The sequence below is a fragment of the Myotis davidii genome, unplaced genomic scaffold (genome assembly GCF_000327345.1).
Source record: "Myotis davidii unplaced genomic scaffold, ASM32734v1 scaffold17, whole genome shotgun sequence".
NCBI lineage: Eukaryota > Metazoa > Chordata > Mammalia > Chiroptera > Vespertilionidae > Myotis > Myotis davidii.
Window position 1 is genome coordinate 1,168,195 of NW_006288624.1, and position 9,926 is coordinate 1,178,120.

A 9,926-nucleotide genomic window follows, 5' to 3' on the forward strand; every position below is an offset into this window, starting at 1 on the left:
TCTTAATATTTGCACTGCCCAGCAAACAAAACCCAAAGTCCTTCGGCCAGTTTAGCAGATGGATGCAGTTACTGTTTCTGATTGCCCAATATATTCTCTTGCTATCAAACTTGCTTCCTCTGATAGGGAAAGGTGAGCCTGTGAACTATCCTGGCCAGAATATGCTGTATCACTAGACACATTGATTGCATTGAGGTAGACATAAGACTCTAATCAGGACTAATCAGGGTCCTTCCCTGAGACTGAGATAAGGACACTCTAAGTAAAAACATCCCTTCCCTGTGTTGAAAGGATGTAACAGTAGAAATATGAATGACCATATACGTTTTCTCTAGTGTTACAGAAGAAGGAAGTCAAGATGATAAGGTATCAAGTAAGAATGCTGAGATAGCATTTATGTCCCTGGATCTGGCCATGCCTGAATTCCCAGATACATGAGTCAGATAAATTCCTTTTTGCTTCAGTTGGTTTGAATTTTACTTTAGTTATAAGTTGTTTTGTTTTGTTTTGTTTTTTGTTTTTGTCCACATCCTTGAGAGCCCCGAATCCCCATCATCACCATCATGATAATCATCATCACCAACCATCATCATCATCTATGTGACATTTAAGTTCCTCAATAGACTGGCTGTAATTTGTATTTCTAATCTTGTCAATCGCTGTTCATCTTCATATAACTAACAACATGACCCATCTCAACCACAGGAAACTTTCTCCCACCAAGAATTCCCAATAACCAAAACCCAACTCAAACTGATCTATTTCCAAATACACTTTTATTTGTGTTCTTGTTGTTGTTAATCTTCACCCAAGGATATTTTTCCACTGATATTTAGAGAGAGTGGAAACATCGATGTGAGAGATACATCAATTGGTTGCCTCCTGCACATTCCCCAACCAGCGCCTGGGATGGAGCCTGCACAGAGGTACGTGCCCTTGACTGGAATCAAACCTGGGGCCCTTCAGTCTGCAGTCGATGCTCTATCCACTGAGCCAAACTGGCCAGGGCTCCAAATACACTATTGAGAGCCAACTAATCCCTCCTGTTAAGGACAACTAGAAAATACAAGAAACTGGGCATTAAACAGATTGTTTTTTAAGCTGGGGAGGGGGTTGTAAGGCAGATAACAGGCAAGGAAAGTGGTTTTTTTCAGAGACGCGTTTGAAAGCGAAAGGAAGCCAAAGAAACGAAAACCTGGAATTGATAGCATACTTTGGCAAGAAGGTAAGTACCCTACGCATTGGGGTGAGATATCTGAGAACTTCCGAATCGGTCATGCCAAGCAAGTGATATAAAGTTTATCCCAAATTTATCCACTTTACCCTTGAGCCACAGGAAGATCCAGGCCTCAGTGGTCACCCTCCCAGTCTGAAAGTCTAAAAGGCTTTGACCATTTGGACCGGGAGCCTGACACAGTGGGGGAAATGCCTCTTTGCATAAGAATTGTGCATTGACTGCAATACAACAAAACCACTTGTGAGTATTTCACTGCAGGCGCGTGATCTCCGGAAAAACAGTAAGAAGTAACTAGACATTCATTGTGGCACATCCTCTATTACCAGCAGAAGGTGAGGTAAATGTCACTTATAATCAGCTTTGTGTTCTCCGTTTTCTTTCTTTCTTTAATAAGTATTTATTAAACCGTTTTGCTTGCAACACTATCCCTGTTTCACGTATCCCTGCTTCCCCATTAGTTTTAAGTTCATCAACAGATTTCTTGTGCCTGAAAGGTTTTTAAGGACCTGGCTCTCAGTGGGGGGCGGGGGGTGTATTAAAAATCCTTTGTACCTCTGTCCTTGTACTTACACGGAAATGACTAAGGCACACTCTTGCCACCAAGCCCACTGGCCCTCCAGTGACCAACTCATCCACTCAATGAAATCCCTCAGTGGGAAGTAACCCCTCCCTCATCCCACCGATAAGTGTCTGTCTTACCACATTTTGTTTCTCCATCTTCCGCCCCCCCCTCCCCACCGGATGTTAAACTTCTTGAAAACAGCCATATCTGACCATCATCGTCCAGAGAAGTTCTTCGGTAGTGGGACTTCCTACCAAGGTGGACAAGCAGGGAGGGGAGCGGGGAAGACCTTACACTAGTGGTCAGCAAACTGCGGCTCGCGAGCCACATGCGGCTCTTTGGCCTCTTGAGTGTGGCCACGAAGTTTCAATCGCACTGTATGTGTGCGCCCGCACGTGGTATTTTGTGGAAGAGCCACCCACACTCAAGGGGCCGCAGTTTGCCGACCACTGCCTTACACCAACGGGGTGACCTGGAGTGAGAACTCCCCTCCCCTCTCTCCCCTGAGTAAATCAGAGATTTCCAGGAACACTCTCTCTTTCAGTAATGCCCTCAAAGCAATCACAGTTTCTCAGCCTTCCGTGCGTTAAGTCATTTCATCTAATGTCACATACCCCTGCCTAAGGGCAGAAGCTCGCAGCCAAGTGCCCACTACCTGCCACTCTCAAAGTTAAAAAAAAAAAAATCTAAAATATAATCAATACATTTATCCTTTCTGAATGCATACTTTCTATTTTGACCAGCTGCTGAATCAGTCTTTGTTTTAGGATGTATAGTCAGCAAAATAATATAATGGCATCTTCCTGCTTGGTTTGGAATCTGAACACAGTAGCACTTACGTAGCAGCTTAAGAGAAGAATACACCAGACAATTTTTACAGTTGTTGTCTTTCTTCTAGAGAGGTCGCAAACAGAAAAAAAAAAAAAAAAAAAAAAACTCACAGCTCAAACAGGTGTTTGGTTGGATTGGACAATGTAGATCTGCACATTTTCTAACTGGAATTAGTTGCTAATGATTAAAAATGTGAGACAACAATGGGGCTTACTGAGCAGCTTAGTCTCTTTGCTTTAACACAGCTCTCACCCATCCCTAATGCTTCCCAGCCCTAGAATCCAGTCCAGATGCCATTCATCATCACACATGCGTGGCTTTTAAGGGGGAAAGTGTCTCTACCAAAAATGGGACAGAGGGCCCCATGTTTCCAGAAAAACTAGTTCTTACTCTGAAAGCAAACAATAATTGGTTTAACAACCAATTATCATCAATACCTCTCACCTGAAAAGCTTGCTGTTCTTCCTCTCTTCAACTATGAAATTTCTATTTCCCAAAGTCTGTCTCTTCCAGATCTGATTATATAATGTTCTCTCTCTGAATTGAACTGTATTTACTATCTTTGTCATCTATTTGCTATCTAATCTGCCTTATAAAATTCCACACATTCTTTTCACTTAATATCCCCTATTGCTAATTTTCAGTTTATTTCTATCATCTTCAAGACAACTGAAATGATCTCAAGGGTAGGGTTTCTGTCTATTCGCCACCTTGTGATAGATCAGAGAGACTCGGGACTTTGGGATCAGGTAAACGCTGAGTTTAAATCTTGGTGTCTCGACTCAATAACTATCTAACCTCAGGTGAGTGAACACCTCTTTCAGGTTTGGTTTCTTCATCTGTAAAATGGGAGCAATACCACCTAATTCCTCTTAAAAGGAATTGATCTGAAAAAAAAAACTTTTATAAATGCTGGCTGTTATTTCATTAGATCAGTCCACTGCAATATGACAGATCCATAGCTGTGTAGACTGGGCAACTTTCTGTTTAGAAAACCAATTTTTTCTCAAGCATTTACTACGCATGTGGCTTTGTGCTACAGCAAGACAAAATTATGGTTTTAAGAAAACCAGACCACAGTCAAGTGGGAAAGACCAACATTAATGTATAATTACAAAAGAGGGTTTGAGGTAGATCTAGCTGGGCAAAATCAAGCAAAAAATAAGAATGGAGATTATAAGTATTTGCACTTGCATTCACACTATACCTGTCCATGCACCCACATTCAGACCAGTCCATGCATCCATAATCGTACCTGTCTCTGTACCTGCACCCAGTTGGTCCATGCACACACCTACACCTGAAGCAGTCCACGCATCTGCACCAATACATCCTTTCTCCCATCTTCACCCTCCCATAGCTGTCTCTCTGAAAGTCAGTAACTCAGCAAACATTTACTATCTCCTACCATGTGCCAAGAACTGAAAGAGATACCAAGGGTATAGACAAAACATAACACATGGCCTTGTTCCGGGTGTGGGTCACCATCTGGCATAAGAGATATCCATGTAGCAGCAGTCCCCATGTTCCCCTTCTCTTCCTGTCGTGACTAATGGCCTTTAGGCTCCAGGAAACACATACATCTTTGGCTATCACAGAGGAAGGTCTTTGCCGCTCCACCCTCTCCACTTATAGTGTCTGGGCTATTTGCTTTCTACAAGCCTCCTCTAATCCAACGTTACAACTATGGAGTAGCGTTCTCCCAGGGACTGAGGAGTCCCTCAGATGCTCGGCTGATATAGCAAGTCCTCAGGAACAGACAAAAAATAAGAGGGAAACCATTACCCTGAAATACTTATTTCCCAGCAGACTCTTATCGGAGGAGGTCGTGGAGAGGATGTGACCGCCAGTTAACCCAAGATCTGGATCCTGGCAATTGGGAGCTCCTCGGCCCCTCCCTGTCCTTGGATTGATCCTTCTGCCCACTGTTTCCACAGTGAAAACCATTTTCAAGAACACAGCCTTGAGACTGTAAGATGCTGCTGAGACCATCTGGTCTGTATATGTGAGCGAACCCTGGTAAGGCCTCTATAGAAACTTTTAAGATTCTAGTGCAGCCGTGGGCAAACTACAGCCCGCGGGCCGGATCCGGCCCATTTGAAATGAATAAAACTAAAAAAAAAAAAAAAAAAAAAAAAAAAGACCGTACCCTTTTATGTAATGATGTTTACTTTGAATTTATATTAGTTCACACAAACACTCCATCCATGCTTTTGTTCCGGCCCTCCGGTCCAGTTTAAGAACCCATTGTGGCCCTCGAGTCAAAAAGTTTGCCCACCCCTGTTCTAGTGGGTGGATGTGGAAATCTACTCTGTGGTTGCCAACCCTCCTATGTAAATTCCCTTGATTATTGTCTGCCACCTACCAACCTGGCATGATCTGTGTCTTTCTTTGCACACCAGGTATGGAAGCTGGTTTCAGATTTTACCTAGGGAATTCCTGAGGTTTCAAATCAACAACTGATTCTCCATATTGTTAGCAAATAGTATGGTATGACATGGTCCATCTCCTCAAGTTACTATGCCCCCTCTGCCCTGTACACTATACAGTATCCTATTTGCTCCTCACAGCCATACGCACTCAAGGGATCGTTTTTTTTATTATTCCCACTTTACAGATGAGAAAATTGAGGTTCAAAAAACACAATTAACAGGGTTGTGCCTGTTGTGCTACTGAAGAGCCAATGATCACAGTTCTCTGTCAGGGCCTGGGGCTGGCCAAGTCTCAGTGCAATACACAAGCCTCAGCTACTTCCAAGGGGTGTCACCACTAGTTCATCTCCTGTAGGATACTCCTCTCAGAAGCCTTTGTTTAATATGCACTGCCCCCTGGGCAAGAAAATAGCCTGGGTAAGTCCGACACTAGTGGGAACTCTTCCCTGCAAAAACTAAAGATGGCTTTTCCTTTGACGGCTTTACCTGAGTATCTAGAAAAGCCAAGACAGCTAGTCTCCACCACAACTCACTTGAGCAGCCTCAGTTACATAAGCAGCTACTTTGCTCATATTCAGATATTTACACATATTTTTTAAGTTGCCATACATAAAAAGGGCTGTAGCTTATGTTTCTAACATGTAAGTAGAAAGGATTTGTTTTCTAGACACGAAGTAGCCACAGAAGGTTGACCAAAAGAGGGGTATTTCAGCCCGCTAGACTCTCCTAGTCATCAAATGCACCCCCTCAATGCCCTCTCTTAGTTTCCTCAGTAACCTATCTCATAGAATGTTTGTGGGCTCCAGTGAGCATTGCTCTGCTGAAAGAGAGAGAGAGAGAGTGTGTGTGTGTGTGTTGGGGTGCTGTCTGGACTATTGCTTTCTTTAGCTGCTGCTTTGGTAGTTAGGGTAATAGTGAATTTCCTCCCTCCCTTCTGTACTGGAATGTAGATGTGGCAGAAAATGAATTGCCTCTGGGAGGCAACAGTGAAGCATTTGATAAGCTTCATGGTTTGTAACATCTCAAGCAGGTACTCTGAGTTGTTATTTAATGTAACTCATTAGGTTTAATGTGCATTTTAACTGCCTACTTGTGGGCATTTTTGCTTTTCTTGTAGTTTGAAGAACTTCATTTCATGACTGATTATTACTCTCATTACAGACTTAATAGTTTCATATTCTGGATGATGGTCTTTTTTCTCTTGACTACTTCAGAAAGCTTTTCCCCCATGGAGAAACTGATATTGATTCAACCAATGCTTACTGAGCCCCTACTGGCAGGTACATTGCTGGCATGGAACAGGTGGATGCAACGAAAAGTAAAACAGTGCTTCTGCCCACAAGAGCTTACTACTTAGTTCTCCGTGTGGTCCCCAGACCAGCAGGGTCAACATTATCTGGGGACTCTCCAGACCAACTGAGTCAGAAACCCTGGGGATGACCCCCAGCCATCTGTGTTTTAAAAAACCCACTTCAGACAAAAATGATCCTCATCAAATGTGAAAACAACAAATATATTGTTAGCTTCTTGAGCTAAATCTAAAAGTGTCATTTGTCTGTGGAGGAAACAGGTTCAGAGGCCAAAGGTCATATGAGGAGTTGGTGGAGAGATTGAAACCAGAACTAAAGTCTCCCACCCAACATGGCCAATGTTCTATTTCTTTTCTGATGCTTTCATCCCTAAGTCTTATAGGGAGCCCCAAGTATTACTGACCCAAAGTGAAAATCTTGCTTTTCAAAGAAAACACATAAGCAGAGAAACTATTGTCTTTAAAAATAAGGACCACTAACAAAAGTTAAAGTCCAATCTATCAAAACCATCCAGAAAACTAGCAATAATTTTCCAAACCTTTAACACATATCCAAGTTTCATCTATAAGATCTGAAATTTGGAGATGGGGGGGCGGGGAGGGAGGAGTAAAATAAATCCAATGAATAATGTGATCAGAATAAATCTTGGAAAAAATATATACAGTAGTATGCAATGGTTCACCTTCTGTGGGAGAACTATAGATGTCCTTTCTTTCTTTGTAGTTTCCAATTTTTCCCCAGGGGTTAGATATTACTTTTGTAATAATAATTTTTTAAAAAGTAAAACTGTTTGTTGAAATGTTACATGCAGGTCACTCAACATGAAGGTTTATTTTGTAATCCTATTTCTCTCCATAAAGCAGGACAGTGTGTGTGTAGTAATTATTTACATCATGCCATATGTTACAATAAAGATGGAATTTGGTAAATATATTCCTTCCAGCTGGCACTGAAAATGAAGAGGTTAAATGCTTTCCTGGGTTCAAAGCATTCCGAATTAAGATGAGCTAACTTGTGAGGCTAAAGGAAAATTAATCCCAGCACTGACATCTCTGAGAGCATCTCTTTTGAAAAATGTTGATGTGACACAGAGCTCCTTACTCATATCTCCCTGATGTTTAACCCCTGGCACAAAACAGAATGTTCAGCAATTCCTGGCAAAGTTGAAAGAGTTGGAGAGATAAAATGCCTGGGAGAACATCAGAGAAATAAGAAAACAGAGTGATCCTATTTTCACATAAAATTCTGTCTCTGTGGTCAATCAGACATCCAAAATTACTGGCAAAATTATATTGTCCTAAATGTCCTTGTAGAGACTTATTGATCCTAGCACAGTGCATACAAATGTTGGACCATGACACTCTACACCTGAAACCAATATAAAATTGAGTGTCAATTGTGCTTCAATTAGCACATTGTTTTTCTTTCACAAGAAATGTTTGCTCATTTTAAAAAATATCTATGTTGGCTATCTTCTTCCACAAAATCATTCACAAATAAATAAATGTCTCATTTAAAGAGACCTTTCTGCCATAAAAGCAGAAATGATGTCATGTTTCACTTGATAAGAAAAAAATTTTCGCTTGAAAAAAAACTAGCATTGTTTTACTGAAGCTCTCAGCAATATATCAGTGAATATTAATTTAACTTTTTTAAAGGAGACAGGGAAGCAAAGGTAAGAACCAATGTAATGAGTATGAAAAAGGAAGCACCAGTGGCTACCTATGTCCTCAAAATACCTTGCAGTAGTAGATATTTCTAGAATTTACAGACACTTTCAGGAAAGGACAAGTTATTGGGGTGAGGAATATATATATATATATATATATATATATATATCCCCAATGTTTATAGTACATAAAATCACCATATTTACACAACAATTTAGCTTGACAATAATATCAGAGAACTCAGAAAGAATCTATCATCTTGGTTTTCTCGATTCAGCATGAAGCTTTTGCTTATAAAGGTGTACCTCCAAAGAGTACCTCTCAAATTCCCCTCAGTCCTCAGCTTGCTTTGTTTCACAGGGTAGTCCCATCCATTGCAAAATTAATCAGTTAATAAGAAGAACACGTAGCATAAGGAACATACAAAAAGTCACAGAAAGTTTCTCACCAACTCCCCAGTGCTCCCTCCATATAATTCCCCATCTGCCTCTGAACATGGATCTGTAAAAACCTTCACATATTAAGGTAAACCTTAACAGCTTCCTTTCTGTCTACCACTTTGGACAAAGCACGCACGCACACACACGCACACACACACGCACACACACACACACACACACACTAAAAAAAATACAGCAGCTCTGTCTCTAACTACATTTGGACACGTACAAGCCCAGTTCTTCTTCTTCCACCTGTCATCCCCCTCTGGTGAGAAAAGGGAGCAAGGTTAGGCTTTACCTAATTCTGCTTATTTGGGCAGTTTTACTCTGGGGCTGCTAAAAGATATTGAAGAAACTCCCTGCAGATCTAGTGCCTACTAAGCACTGATAAACACCCAGGGAACAATTCCAAGCCAACAATAAGATCCAAAATATCTTCAGTTTGTAGCATGGAAATGCCACTCCTCTCAACAAGAGAGAAGGAAGTAATATTCCTCCCTACTCCACCACATTTTTTTAAAAAAAATACAGCAGCTTTCCTTCTGAACAAAATTAAATTTTCTGGGTCACTTTCCCTGTCTCTCTGGGCCACTTGCTACGCAGCCTGACAGTGACTGTAAATACAGGGTCCCTTCGGGCGACCAGCTTAGTCCTCATCCTCTCAAGAGTGAATACCTGGGTTCCCTTTCTGCTGCGGTTCCCAAAACCACACCCCGACACCCACCCCTACCACTCGCTGGCTTTTCCTCCAAACCACAAACGGGCCAGCTGATTCGGAGGGAAAGTTCACGGACGGTCTGCTTGTGAAGTAAAGCTGCCCTAACTGCCGCCACCACATCATCGGAGGCTGGGAGTCCCCGAACGCACCTACCGTCTGCGCTCTGGTCCCAGTGGGTGCGCGCCTCACACCCCAAGCCCGGAACATGCCTTCCGTGCGGACCTGCCCCCATCCCACACAAGTCCGCACGCCAGCTCGCCTTGCCACTTACGTAAGCTCGTGCCTCTACGGTCCCAAACTGCAGGCGCGCACACCCCGACACTTGTCACGCATCTGAAACGGACCAGCCTCCACACCCAGGCGATGAAATGACATCCACCCATAGGGATTGGGGGGTGGGAGTGGGGGCACGCCGTTTTAAGACGCCTTCCCCCCCCCACTTGTTTCTCCCCCATTTTTGGTCACAACTACCATTACCTTAGCAACCAAAGAATTGCCTGGACTCCCCCTCCGGCTTCCGAATGTGTCCTAAAGCCAAGCTGGCGCCAGGTCCATGGTAAAGCTAGAGAAGCCCGAGAAACGGGGATCCGCAGCCTCTTGGGGGCGGAGGGGACGCCTGGGTCAGTCTCCGCGCTGCTCTCCGGCGTCTCGCCTCGTCTCGGCGAGTTTCCGGGGTGGCGAGCGCGGGGACTCAGCGGGCGGAGAGGGGAGCCCGGGGCCGGCGAA

General features: G+C 43.0%; 1 protein-coding gene across 9 annotated transcripts in view; it reads right to left on the minus strand.

Annotated features, from left to right (window-relative positions):
- Window positions 1-9,926, minus strand: part of RGS6 (regulator of G-protein signaling 6) — a 486,920-nt gene that overhangs the window by 476,478 nt on the left and 516 nt on the right. For 7 of the 9 annotated variants that reach the window (XM_006760726.2, XM_006760723.2, XM_006760718.2 and 4 more), the window contains exon 1: window positions 9,678-9,925. The exons of 1 other annotated variant lie outside the window; for it this stretch is intronic. The gene's annotated coding sequence lies outside the window, so the exon portion shown is untranslated. Of the gene's footprint in view, window positions 1-9,353; window positions 9,539-9,677; window position 9,926 lie in introns of those variants that run through there. One more of the 9 variants, XM_006760719.2, reaches the window with a different exon arrangement.